This window comes from Wyeomyia smithii, chromosome 3 (genome assembly GCF_029784165.1).
Source record: "Wyeomyia smithii strain HCP4-BCI-WySm-NY-G18 chromosome 3, ASM2978416v1, whole genome shotgun sequence".
NCBI classification, from domain to species: Eukaryota; Metazoa; Arthropoda; class Insecta; order Diptera; family Culicidae; genus Wyeomyia; species Wyeomyia smithii.
Window position 1 is genome coordinate 94704800 of NC_073696.1, and position 12679 is coordinate 94717478.

Below are 12679 nucleotides of genomic sequence, written 5' to 3' on the forward strand. Positions count from 1 at the left end.
ATTTTTAAGCGATTTAAAAGATTATTTGGACGCGGTATCAAATAAGTTTAGTATAGGTAAATCTAATCTAATCTTTTAAACGTGGTAAAATCCACCGCGTAAGAAAAGACCCCAGTGTATTCAATACGAGCATTAATTTACAACCTGTTTTTTGCGGTCTGAATTCAACGAATTCTTTTCCTTTAACAAATATAAAAGCCAACGTATTGTATTACTGTTCAATCAGTAATAAAGTGCACCTTTGAATCGTAGTTTCCAGTAGAAAACATGAAAAATTGCCACATATAGTGGCAATTTTTCGATCCATGTTTTACTTTCGTTTACAAAAAATTAATCTACAGCAATTTTGTTACGATTGTTCTGTATTAAACTATGGATCTCAAAGTGGATTGGCAAAGCAAGGGTAGTGAATAAAACAAATCTGCTTTAGCAATATTGTTGACATGGCTTACTCTTAAATAAAAATTAAAATCATGTTTATTCGGGATAAATGCACGGTTAATTCAGTGTTGGAAATTTACCAAACTTTAATCTCATTATAGAAAAACTGATTTTCACCTCTCAGTCAATTTAATGAGCATCACACTAAGTCACAGACGAGTTTTCTGCACTCTGTTTTTTCAGTATTACTAGTAAGAGTAGCTTCTAGTGTTTAAAAATCGACAATTATGTCTACTTTAAGCCATAATACTGCATTGCACCCAATTTTATACAGGAAGCTTAGCAACCTGCATTTCATAGTAAATTCTAGCACTTACGTTCAAAAATTGTAACTCCAAACTAACACCTTCTATCAAACTATCAAACCCCATTACAGCCAGTAACCACAAATAATAATTTACAGTGTACTACGCTCTCCATCTGACCCCAAAAAAGCTCTTATCAGAACAAGTGACAGCAAGTAACACTCGGTACACAATCACAGAACAACACCTATATACATTGATAAGCTTCGCAGTGTGATATCAGCTCGGGTAGGTCGGTTTTCCGTGCTACTAATTACCCGCAATAGACAGTGTTTTTTTTTTCTCGACCTGGTTTGAGGTTTTAACTTTTAACCCAACCGTCCCTTGTACATTTTTTCCACGGTTGTTTACGTGCTCTGGTCCTTGTAACTTAAGCACTCACATTCAGTACCACGACGGCGGCTCACATCATACGCAAACAAGAACACGAATCGGCACTTCACTGATTTCAACAACAAAATCACTTCACTAGCCTAAGTAACAATAATCATTGCCTAAATATATGTTAAAAATCATCCTAGTATACTATTGCACTTGGTTTTGACATTAAAGCACCCAGCGGTCTCTTTATTTACTCTAATTTCTTTCTTTTTATGCAGGATTTTGCACAACGAAAACCGATTTTGACAGATGACTCGTGGTTGACAGTCTTCCGTGTGCTGTGAGTTTTTAGTAGCACACCAAATCATAGAATCAATACTATGGAAAAAGAGGCGACTATACTTTTGTTCTGTCTTTGTATCGTAAGTGCTAACGCCTCTCTAGCAGCATGCTATTTCACGCCCGGCAGTATAGTACGGGCGTGAATGCGATAGCGAGTTCCGTCCTGCCCGTGCGATGGTTGCCTTCAATGACAGATATTAATTTGAACGGAGCATGCGCGGAGTCGATACTGTGAGTATCGGGTACACACACACCCGAACCGTGTGGGCGAAGCGGCGAAAAGTGGCAGCTCAAAAAGTAACCGCCACCCAGGGTGTTAGCCCTGAAAGGAAGTTTGATTGATTCACTTTGTCGTTCGTTCCCGCTTATTTACATCTGTTCAAGGTGTCAGGGTTCAAGGTTATTCGCTTGCCAACGTGACATTGATGTTAAATTCGTCAGCGAACATTTGGGATACATTCACAGGGGATGAGCCTCGATGCTGTGGAACTGAAAATACATTGCTTCTCACTTGAAGCGCTTATGGTATCAACAGTGTTTGTGGGGAGTAAACAAATAATATAATATTGTCATGAACTAAATCTTTTTTTTCATCTGTTTTCTTTTGACTCCTTAAAACATTTTTCGGAAATTTGGAGCCCATCCGATATATTTGCGCATCCCTGGCTTTGAGAAGCAGTTTCAGGGATTTAAAGTTTAATCTGCAATCTTCCCTCGAATTTGTTTTTTGGAGAGATTTTTAATATAGAATTCTGTTTTCATCATTTCGGAAAGTTTTAGATTTGTTTCTCGCAATTTTAAGTCATGCAAAAAATAGTTCCAGTTTTTTTTCTCTTCTTTGTGTCACCATTTGCGTTTTAAAGATTTCAGGACTAATTGGAAAATATTTCTGTTTTTTTATTTAGTTCAACTATCATGATTTCCATTTAATCTGATCCGACCTTTTTTTGATTCTGATTGTCATTTTCCAACTGTACGTTTCGTCAGCTTCATTTTCATAATATAGACCTCATTGTGGTCCGTAGCATTTTGTGTTTTCTACCTAGCAACTTAAATATCTACCTCCTCGTGGTACCAACCGGAATAAGAGTTACAAAGCAAGCATGGTAATCAACCCGTGCACATAAGACGGTCCCTATATAAAAGAGTGGCCAAAATTACCAAAATGCGAAGTTCGTATTCAGGATGTTTTGAGCACATGATTTTGTAGTATTTTATTTATATTTTCATAACTTTTGAATGAAATCTTGATACAAAAAACGGTTCATGTTGAAAAATGCCTTCAAACTATTCACCTATTTCAGAAACGGAGAAAAATAATTTTTCTGAATGTTTTGGAATATATAAAAACCTACTAAAGCTATCATGGTATGTTCACATATGGTTGAAAGCTTATTAAATTAGTTACCTAAAACAGGAAGGGTAATGGATTTCAACCCTACAGAGTCAGTCGCAGGCCACATTGAAAATATGCGTAATTTTCCTAATTTTGACCATCAAAAACATTAAATGTAAGCACGTGTAAGCACAGCACCTGATAATGTGTCTGAGAGCCCTACTTGTGCCCTTCAAGAATATGTGTTAAAAGTTTGCGGAAAATTTGCGTTTTGGTAGAAAAAGATGATTAAAAATATTCCATTTTTTTGCAATTTTTGAATTTTTGGGTGATTTATCAACAAAGTTTTTCGTATATTATAGCAATTTGGTTCAAAACACACTAAAAAAACGTAAAATTATTAGATTAATTTGTTTATTATAATATACGTTGCTTAAAACATATGTTAAAAGTTTGAGTAAAATTTGCGTTTTTGTAAAAAAAGATAATTTAAAATTTTTAATTTTATATGTAATTTTTTGGAGTTTATGGAGACTTATCAACGTATGTCATAGCAATCAGGTTCAAAAATATACTGGAAAAACTTAAAATTAGTATGATTATTCAGTTGTACATAATTTTTTCATTTTGTTTGGAAAAAATGGGTAATATTAGCAATAAATTGATTTTCGCGTGTATCTTTATTATTTTCAAACGATGTTTTTTTTATCAACCCAAAGTTTTGTTCTGAAATTTATTTTGTTAACCCATTACAACATCGCATATGAAATCATACTAAACCGAATGTGTTTGGTTGTTTGTTTTATGAAAACACGGCCATGGAACACTACACGCAAACTTCTCTCACCAAACACTGCCAGAGTTAAAAAATTGGTTCGAGCTTGCATTTGAGCATTTACTCGTCAGTTACAGCCGAAGTAGAAGCTGTGTACCGGATATGTCGGCATACAGCATAAACAAATGGAGGTTCTCATGGTCGAACTTTCCAACGTTGCAGTCAGGTTTTTCATACACAAAATTCCATTGAATTAACCGTCAATCTCACAACTACTCCCACGCGTAAACCCGCAATCTCACACATATTGTTATGCTCTTGAATCATGCGGCTCATATGTCTTTTATGGCTTACTGATTCTGGTTCATACCTTTGAGTTTGTCTGATTGCTTGTGTATGTGGAAGAATCAAAGTTTTATGTGTGCTTTACAGTTCTGAAGTTTTGTTCAAGTGTTTACGAAGAAGCGAGCAATGTCTTACGAGGAAGGTAATGAGATCGATTTAATGAGTTTGTTCATACAACCTAGACCAGAAAATGTTATAAATGATTGCATTGAATTGATCAAGCATCGTTTAAAAACAGTTTTTTACAAACAAGACCATAGGAAACTGTATCAACATTTGGTGGCTCTACACTCGAGATTTGCTAAATCGTTTCGTCTTCAGTAGTTTTGTTTGAATTGAATAGCTTTGCTGAAAAAACCATATCTCTTGGATGTTTCTAGCAAAAGTTAAATTCGTGCGCCATCTCTGCGGATAAATCGTGAACTAACTCTCAAAGTCATAAGAAGCGTTTTACTATTATGTGCATCTTTGCTGAGAACAGTAATCGTTTATCTCGTTCCACTAACGAGTTATTTACGTTTGTTGGAAAATACAAGACATTTGCCTCAGTTTACGTGGTTTTTAGACAGCCCCTTGTCAGTACAAAACTTTTCTTGTATGTCATAATCATCTGCAGTGGAAAACCAACAATTTGGCACAAAAAATGAATTTTGGCCGGAAATTTCAATTTTCCGACCATTGAGCCGTGGTGGGATCTCGGCCGAATGCTGATAGGAAAGAAGGAGGGGACTGACCTCCTCGAAGGAAGGCCCAACCTTCTGAGACAACCTTTCTGGACTGTTTTCCAGGTTAAGGGCGGTTCTCAACAGCGTCTGATCTGGTGGCTAAATTAAGAAACATGTTGTCGCAAACGCAATAGCCAAGATGGCAGCCGCATCACGAGACTCGACAGTTTGATCCTAGTAAAGTTACCTAGCTAAACGTAGCGTAATTACGAACAATCAATAAAATATAATTTGGAAACTTGGTACTTGGAACGATAAGTCGCATGAGCAGTTAGAACCCCCCAAGTTCGGCATCGTAGCTCTGCAGAAGATCTGTCGCAAAAGTGAAAAGGTGTGGAGAGTCCATGGTGGCTGGGACAGGTTTTTTATATGTTGAACAGAATGCAGGATCGCGTGATCAACTGGAACGAGAGGATGTGTTTGTTGAGAATTAAAGGTCGTTTCTTCAATTACAGCATCATCATCGTGCACTGCTCGCACGTAGGTAGACCTGACGACGAGAAGGAATTGTTCTACGCGCAGTTGAAGGTAACATGCGACAGCTGCTCGCCACGGGACATCAAGATCGTTATCGAGGATATGAACACCCAGGTTGGTCGGGAAGTGCTATTTTGACCGGTGATAGGGCCTCACAGCCTACACACTGACACGAACGACAACGGTTAACGATGCATAACTTCAAAGCTTTCCGAGGTCTGGTGATTGAAAGCTCCTTTTTTTACAAGCAAAGATATCCGCCTGGAGATCACCTGACCACGCTCTTTTTGATGGCTGGTTTTCCTAGACCTAGACCACTACTTAATAGCAGTACATGTGCGCTCAAAACTATCTGAGGTTTATCTCATTCACAACAAATCCGTCTTTCTCGACCAACCTGCAGGCACTACCTTCCACGGAGGAGCTGTATCCTTCAATTCTCGACGATGGATGGAGCAAGTTACGCTTGTCTTTCGGAGGGACCGCAACCGCGGCACTAGGTGAGGTAACGTCGAGTCGACAAAATGACTGGATTGATAGGAAACGCTAGCAAGTGATGGAGAGGAAACAAATAGCTTTGAAAAGCTATCTAACCATCTCCACAAGAGAGAATGTCGCCAAATATCGACAAGCTCAGAATGAGTTGACCACGATTTTAAGAAGAAAGAAACACCAGCAAGACGACTGAGATCCTGGAGAGCTGGAGCAACCGTTTCGGGGCTAATGACGCTCGCAAGTTTTACGAGACGGTAAGGCCAAAACATCGATTCCAGATATGTGTGGGGTCGAGGGGGGAGACCTAAACACAAGCGAGCGTGAGGTGGTCAACAGATGAAAGCTGTTTTTCGATGAACACCTCACTAACGGATCAACGAAAGGAGGCAAAAGGGAAGTTAACCAAACGATAACAGTGTCTCAGTTCTCTATATCTCTAAGATCAAATGGGAATTTAGGCCACAAGAAAAAAAAAAAAAAACAAACGAGTCACACGTAAGGACAGTTTACCGGAAGAGCTATACAAACACGGCAACGGCACTCCAGCGTCTAATTTTCAGGGTTTGGAAGGAAGAGAGATTACCGGAGGTTTGGATGGAAGAAGTAGTATACCCCATCTATAAAAGAGCGATCGGCTACAATGCAGCAACTACAGTAGCATAACGTTGATCAACGCCGACTACAAAGTCCTCTCCCAGATTCTGCTCCGCCATCTTACTCCTCTAGCAAAAGGGTTTGCACGCGCTTCTACGAATCAAATTATCACTCCCCAGCAGAACCTTCAGAAATGCCGGGAACAAAACGTGCCTGCCCAACACGCCTTCGTGGACTTCGATGCAGCGTATGATACAGTCGATCGAGACCCGCTTTGGCAATTTATGCACGACAACGGTTTTCCGGATGAACTGACATGACTTGTCGAAGCTACCTTGGATCGAGTGATGTTTTACATGTGTATATCGGGGCCACTCTGGAATCCATTCGAAGCGCACAGAGGGTTGAGACAAGAAGATTGACTATCTTGCACCTTGTTTAACGTTGCTCTTGAGGGTGTAATCCGAGTACCATGTTACGAAAACTTCGGGACGGCGGAGGAAATCTAGTCCAAGCTAGTGCTGGAACTTTTTACCGGATATATTCGTGATCCGGTTATCCGAAGCTCGGATCACGGATGTGTAAACGAATACTATTCAGATGTCCGGATATCCGGATACGGATAATCGAATTGTCGGATATCCGGATATACTATCCGGATATCCGATTTTTTTTTTCTGTCTTCTAGGCCCGTTCGAATGAAATGTAACGCGGAAAATGGCTTTTTTCACAGTTCCCCTCGTAAGTAATTATTTACATAATTCTCATTAAACTGTGTTCGGATACAATATACGGATATCCGCATATCCCACTATCCGAAAATCCGGATATCCTGTCGGATAATATCCGGATATCCGGTTGATCCGGATTTTGGATATTTGTCGGAAATCCGAGGTCGGATATCCGTATATTTTAATCCGGATAGTCCCAGTACTAGTCCAAACTAAAAGTGGAAGCTAGGAGAGCTAGACTAGAAATTAATGCGATGAAAACCAAGTATAAAAAACCAACATTCGCCTCTTACGGATTGTGATCATTAGGCCCGAATGGAGGGAGGGGGGGGGGCAAGAGGGGGAAAATGCCCCGGGAGATAAAATAAAAACTAAAAATTATTTATCTAAAGAAGCTCATATTTTAAAACTTAATTTTTTTTTATGAAAACTACAAAAAACTACATAAACAATGGAGAAATCAAGAAAAAAAAAGTTATGATATTTTGAACAAAAAAAAAAATTTTTCATTTTTTTTTTCGTGGGGCATATTTTTTTTTCGAAGGACACAATTTTTTTTTTTTCTTCATCTATAGTTTATTTGACACGGCACAAATACAATTCAATGTTTAACGGCGCCAATTATATCTGGTAGCTTACTTTCTAAAGTATCTTAATAACTAAAAGCAAATTTTTTATCCTCGCTGCCGACTACGAGCTGAAACTAAATCTAACTTAAAGCTAGAATATTTTGCATTAAAAGCACAGGTTTGCTGTTTGATGGTTTTCATTGCCATAGGTAAGCAGCATATTAAATTTGTTCCGCTGCTGGGCCAAGATATTACGGACTGGCATATTGGGTTGTTTCCATCGGGCCTTGAGAGTATCGTGCGGGTCTAGTTGCTGTTTCCGGATCCAGGGTCTTAACGTGTTCTTGTCGTTTGGTTGGATGTAGGCGGAAGGGAATAGGACTAAACTGGGGCGTGGATGGATTTCAGGAAAACGTATATAAGGGACATGTAGGATAGGTCACGGCTCGCCAAGACATCACGAACAGGAACAGCCGGCTGCCTACCTTCGGCCTGCAGGGAAGCTATTAATCTAGTCCTGGCGTCACGGTGTACAGGGCATGACCAAACAACGTGCTCTATGTCGTGATAACCTTCACCACAGGCACAGATACCACTCTCCCCGAGCCCAACACGACGGAGATGCGCGTCAAATCTATAGTGATTGGACATAAGCCGGGACATCACGCAAATGAAATCCCGACCTACATCCAACCCCTTGAACCACGGGTTCGTCGATACCTTGGGGATTATGGAATGTAACCACCTTCCCAGTTCCCCCTTGGTCCAAGAATTTTGCCAACTGATGATCGTATTCTGACGTACAAATGCGAAAAATTCATTAATGGCAATTGGTCTTTCATAAATATCACCATTTGTTGCGCCCACCTTAGCCAAAGAGTCCGCTTTCTCATTACCCGGTATCGAGCAGTGAGAAGGGACCCACGCTAAGGTAATCTGAGTAGATTTTTCGGATAAAGCACTCAGATGTTCCCGTATTTTCCCCAGGAAATACGGAGAGTGCTTTACATCTTTCATCGATCGGAGAGCCTCTATGGAACTGAGACTGTCCGTAAAGATGAAATAATGGTCCGTGGGCATTTTTTCGATAATCCCTAGGGTGTACTGAATTGCAGCTAACTCTGCGACGTAAACAGAAGCAGGATTATCGAGCTTGTGGGAGACGGTTAAATTGTTATTGAAGATACCGAAGCCAGTGGACCCATCGATAAGTGATCCGTCAGTGTAGAACATATTGTCGCAGTTGATGTTTCGATATTTATTGGAAAAAATTTTGGGGATCTGCTGCACGCGTAAATGATCCGGGATTCCACGAGTTTCTTCTATCATGGATGTATCAAAAAACACAGTAGAATCAGAAGTATTTGATAAGTCGACACGATTTGGAATATTAGAAGAAGGGTTTAATATTTTGGGACATGTGATTGAAATACAATGTCATAAAACGGGTTTGAGAATTAAGTTCGATTAACCTTTCAAAATTTTCAATCACGGGACGGTTCAAGACCTCAGATTTGATTAGAATACGAGAAGACAGGCTCCAGAAGCGGTTTTTCAATGGTAGTACTCCAGCTAAGATCTCCAAACTCATCGTATGGGTCGATTGCATGCAACCCAAGGCGATACGCAAACAACGATATTGTATTCGCTCCAGTTTGATCAAATGTGTGTTTGCTGCGGAGCGGAAGCAGAAACACCCGTACTCAATAACAGACAGTATCGTTGTTTGGTAAAGCCTTATAAGGTCTCCTGGGTGGGCTCCCCACCATTGTCCGGTTATTGTACGAAGAAAATTCACTCTTTGTTGACATTTTTTCATCAGATACCTCACGTGACAACCCCAGGTGCTTTTAGAGTTGAACCAGACACCAAGATATTTGTGTACCAAAACCTGAGAAATCGTTTTACCCATTAATTGTGTTTGAAGCTGAGCAGGTTCATGCTTCCTAGAAAAAACTACTATCTCAGTCTTCTCCGGAGAGAATTCGATACCTAGCTGTAAAGCCCAAGCAGACAAATTGCCCAAGGTATCTTGCAATGGTCCTTGCAAATCGGCAGCTTTGGCTCCTGTAACAGAGATTACACTGTCGTCTGCAAGTTGTCTTATCGTGCATGAATTTGCCAGACATTCGTCGATGTCATTTACATAAAAGTTGTAAAGAAGGGGGCTTAAACATGAGCCCTGGGGAAGACCCATGTAGCTAATGCGAAAAGTTGCCAAATCGCCGTGCGTAAAATGCATGTGCTTTTCGGACAACAAATTGTGCAAAAAATTGTTCAAAATTGGAGAAAATCCTTGTCGGTGAAGTTTACCCGAAAGAATGTCAATAGAAACGGAATCAAAAGCCCCCTTAATGTCCAAGAACGCAGACGCCATTTGTTCTTTGCGAGCATACGCCAGCTGAATATCTGTTGAAAGCAACGCAAGACAATCATTCGTCCCTTTGGCACGGCGGAAGCCAAATTGAGTATCTGATAGTAGACCATTTGATTCGACCCAATGGTCTAAACGACGGAGTATCATTTTTTCTATCAATTTCCGGATACAGGATAGCATTGCAATCGGCCTATAAGAGTTGTGATCAGAAGCTGGTTTCCCTGGTTTTTGGATGGCGATCACCTTCACTTGCCTCCAATCCTGCGGTACAATGTTTTGCTCCAGGAACTTATTGAACAAGTTCAACAAGCGCCTCTTGGCATTGCCGGGTAGGTTCTTCAACAAGTTGAATTTGATTCTATCTAACCCAGGCGCGTTATTGTTACAGGACAGGAGGGCAACTGAAAATTCTGCCATCGTAAAAGGTGATTCTATCGCGTCGTGGCCCGGAGACGCATCGCGAACAATGTTTTGCGCAGGAACAGAGTCCGGACATACTTTCCTGGCAAAATCAAATATCCACCGACTTGAAGACTCCTCGCTTTCGTTGACCGTTACGCGATTCCGCATTCTTCGGGCTGTGTTCCAAAGAGTGCTCATCGATGTCTCCCTCAACGTCTCGTTCACGAACCGACGCCAATATCCGCGTTTCTTTGCTTTAGTCAGGCTTTTAAGCTTGGTATCAAGCTCCGAATACCGTATATGGTCGTCGGGTATACCTCCCTTCTGGTAGGCCTTAAACGCGTCGGATCTTTGCGTGTAGACATCGGAGCACTCTTGGTCCCACCACGGAGTGGGAGGCCGTTCTTTGATCGTTACGCCGGGATATTTCTTCGTTTGGGCTTGCAATGCGGCGTCGAGAATCAAACCCGCGAGGAGGTTGTATTCTTCAAGTGGTGGATGATGTTGAATCGACTCGACCGCTTTTGAAATCATTTCCTCGTATAACTTCCAATCGACATTCCGTGTGAGGTCATACGGAATGTCAACTGGTCGCATGCGATTTGACCCGTTATTAATTGAAATAAGAATAGGCAAATGGTCGCTACCGTGAGGATCGAGGATTACCTTCCATGTGCAATTCAACCGTAGCGACGTCGAACATAAGGATAGATCCAAAGCGCTTGGGCGCGCTGGAGGTTTCGGGATACGTGTCATTTCACCGTTGTTTAAAATAGTCATGTCGAAGTCATCGCAAAGTTTATAGATTAAAGAGGAGCGGTTATCATTGTATGGGGAACCCCAAGCCACGCCATGAGAGTTGAAGTCTCCCAAAATCAAACGTGGCGAGGCAAGAAGTTCTATTAAATCAAAGAGCAACCGTTGCCCAACCTGTGCTCTGGGAGGAATATATATTGAGGCAATACAAAGCTCTTTACCTTGTATTGTCATTTGACATGCGACAACTTCGATGCCTGGAATCGAGGGGAGGTTAATACGATAGAAAGAATAGCACTTTTTAATCCCTAAAAGTACTCCTCTATATGGGGTGTCTCGATCAAGGCGAATAATATTAAAATCATGGAAGTTGAGATCAACATTTGAAGTAAGCCAAGTTTCACAAAGGGAAAATGCATCGCATTTGTTTTTATTTATCAAAACTTTAAACGAATCAATTTTTGGTAAAATACTTCTACAATTCCACTGTAAGGCAGAGATAGAATCCTTCATATACGCAGTTGAATTAGGCATCGAAGGATACAATCGCTGCAAGGAGGGGCCATTGGGCAGTCAACTGCTTCAAAAATGATCTAACTGTTGGGAGGAATGCTGTAAGAAAAATTTTAATTGGATCGGGTACATTGAAATTTTCAAAAATCCAGTCCACAATGTCAGAAAACTTCACTAATCCAGAGGTTGTTTCATCAACTGGGAGTGCAAAAGGAACAACTGGGGTTTTAGATGTTCCTGGCAGTGCTGGGAACTCCTTCTGGGACTTTAAATTTGCAAGCCCAGGAGGAGTTTGCTTCGATTTTTCCGCAGCACTGTTTGGTTTGTTCGTACTTTTCATTACACTTTGGGAAATCTTAGGACCTTTACGGGGAAGTTTAGGAGAAGAAACATTTTTCCTCTTCTCAGACTCCCCAGGATTGGCATAAGATGTTCCCGGTAATGAATCGTCAGAATCAGTTTCATCAGAGGGCAACAGATCAAAGGGGTTCGATGTTATGGTAGAAGTGGTCACGGTCTTCTTCAGCATCTCAGCGTAAGAGCGCTTTGAACGCTCCTTAAGTGACCGCTTGATTTTATCTCTGCGCTGCATGTACACCGGGCATGTGGAGAGCTCATGCTGGTTTTCCCCACAGTGAATACATTTTTCAGCATTAACACTGCAAGAATCTTCCGCATGAGTCTCCCCACACTTGCAACATCGTGCCTTATTGCAGCAGTAGGCGGCTGTGTGGCCTAACTGTTTGCAATTGGTGCAATTCATAACACGGGGTACATACAATCGCACAGGCAGACGAACCCGGTCGATCGAGACGTGGCTAGGGAGTGCAGATCCGGCAAACGTAACGCGAAACGAGTCTGACGGAGTGTAAACTTTTTTACCGCCGACGAGAGACATGGACCGCAATTGCTTACAATCCAAAATCTTCGCCTGTGTTTCGGTATTTTTGAAGCAACCGGTTGCGCTTTTTAGGATACACTCGACAGACAGACTCGAATCGGTTATGACACCGTCGATCTCCACGTCTCGTGCGGGTATGTAAACGCGATACTCGCGTGTGAAGAGCTCAGAGCAAGCGATAGCATTGGCCTGTGCCAGATCACTGACCACGACACGGAGCTTGTTAGGTCGGACCTTGGAAATTTCGGTCACGGCCTTGTACCTCTTCGTCAGG

General features: G+C 41.2%; 1 protein-coding gene across 5 annotated transcripts in view; it reads right to left on the reverse strand.

Moving 5' to 3' along the window:
* Nucleotides 1-1400, reverse strand: part of LOC129730381 (facilitated trehalose transporter Tret1-like) — an 81092-nt gene extending 79692 nt beyond the window's left edge. For 4 of the 5 annotated variants that reach the window (XM_055689672.1, XM_055689671.1, XM_055689670.1 and 1 more), the window contains exon 1: nt 1129-1400. The gene's annotated coding sequence lies outside the window, so the exon portion shown is untranslated. Of the gene's footprint in view, nt 1-1003 lie in introns of all 5 variants that reach the window. The other variant, XM_055689669.1, reaches the window with a different exon arrangement.
* Between the last annotated feature and the right edge of the window lie 11279 nt (nt 1401-12679).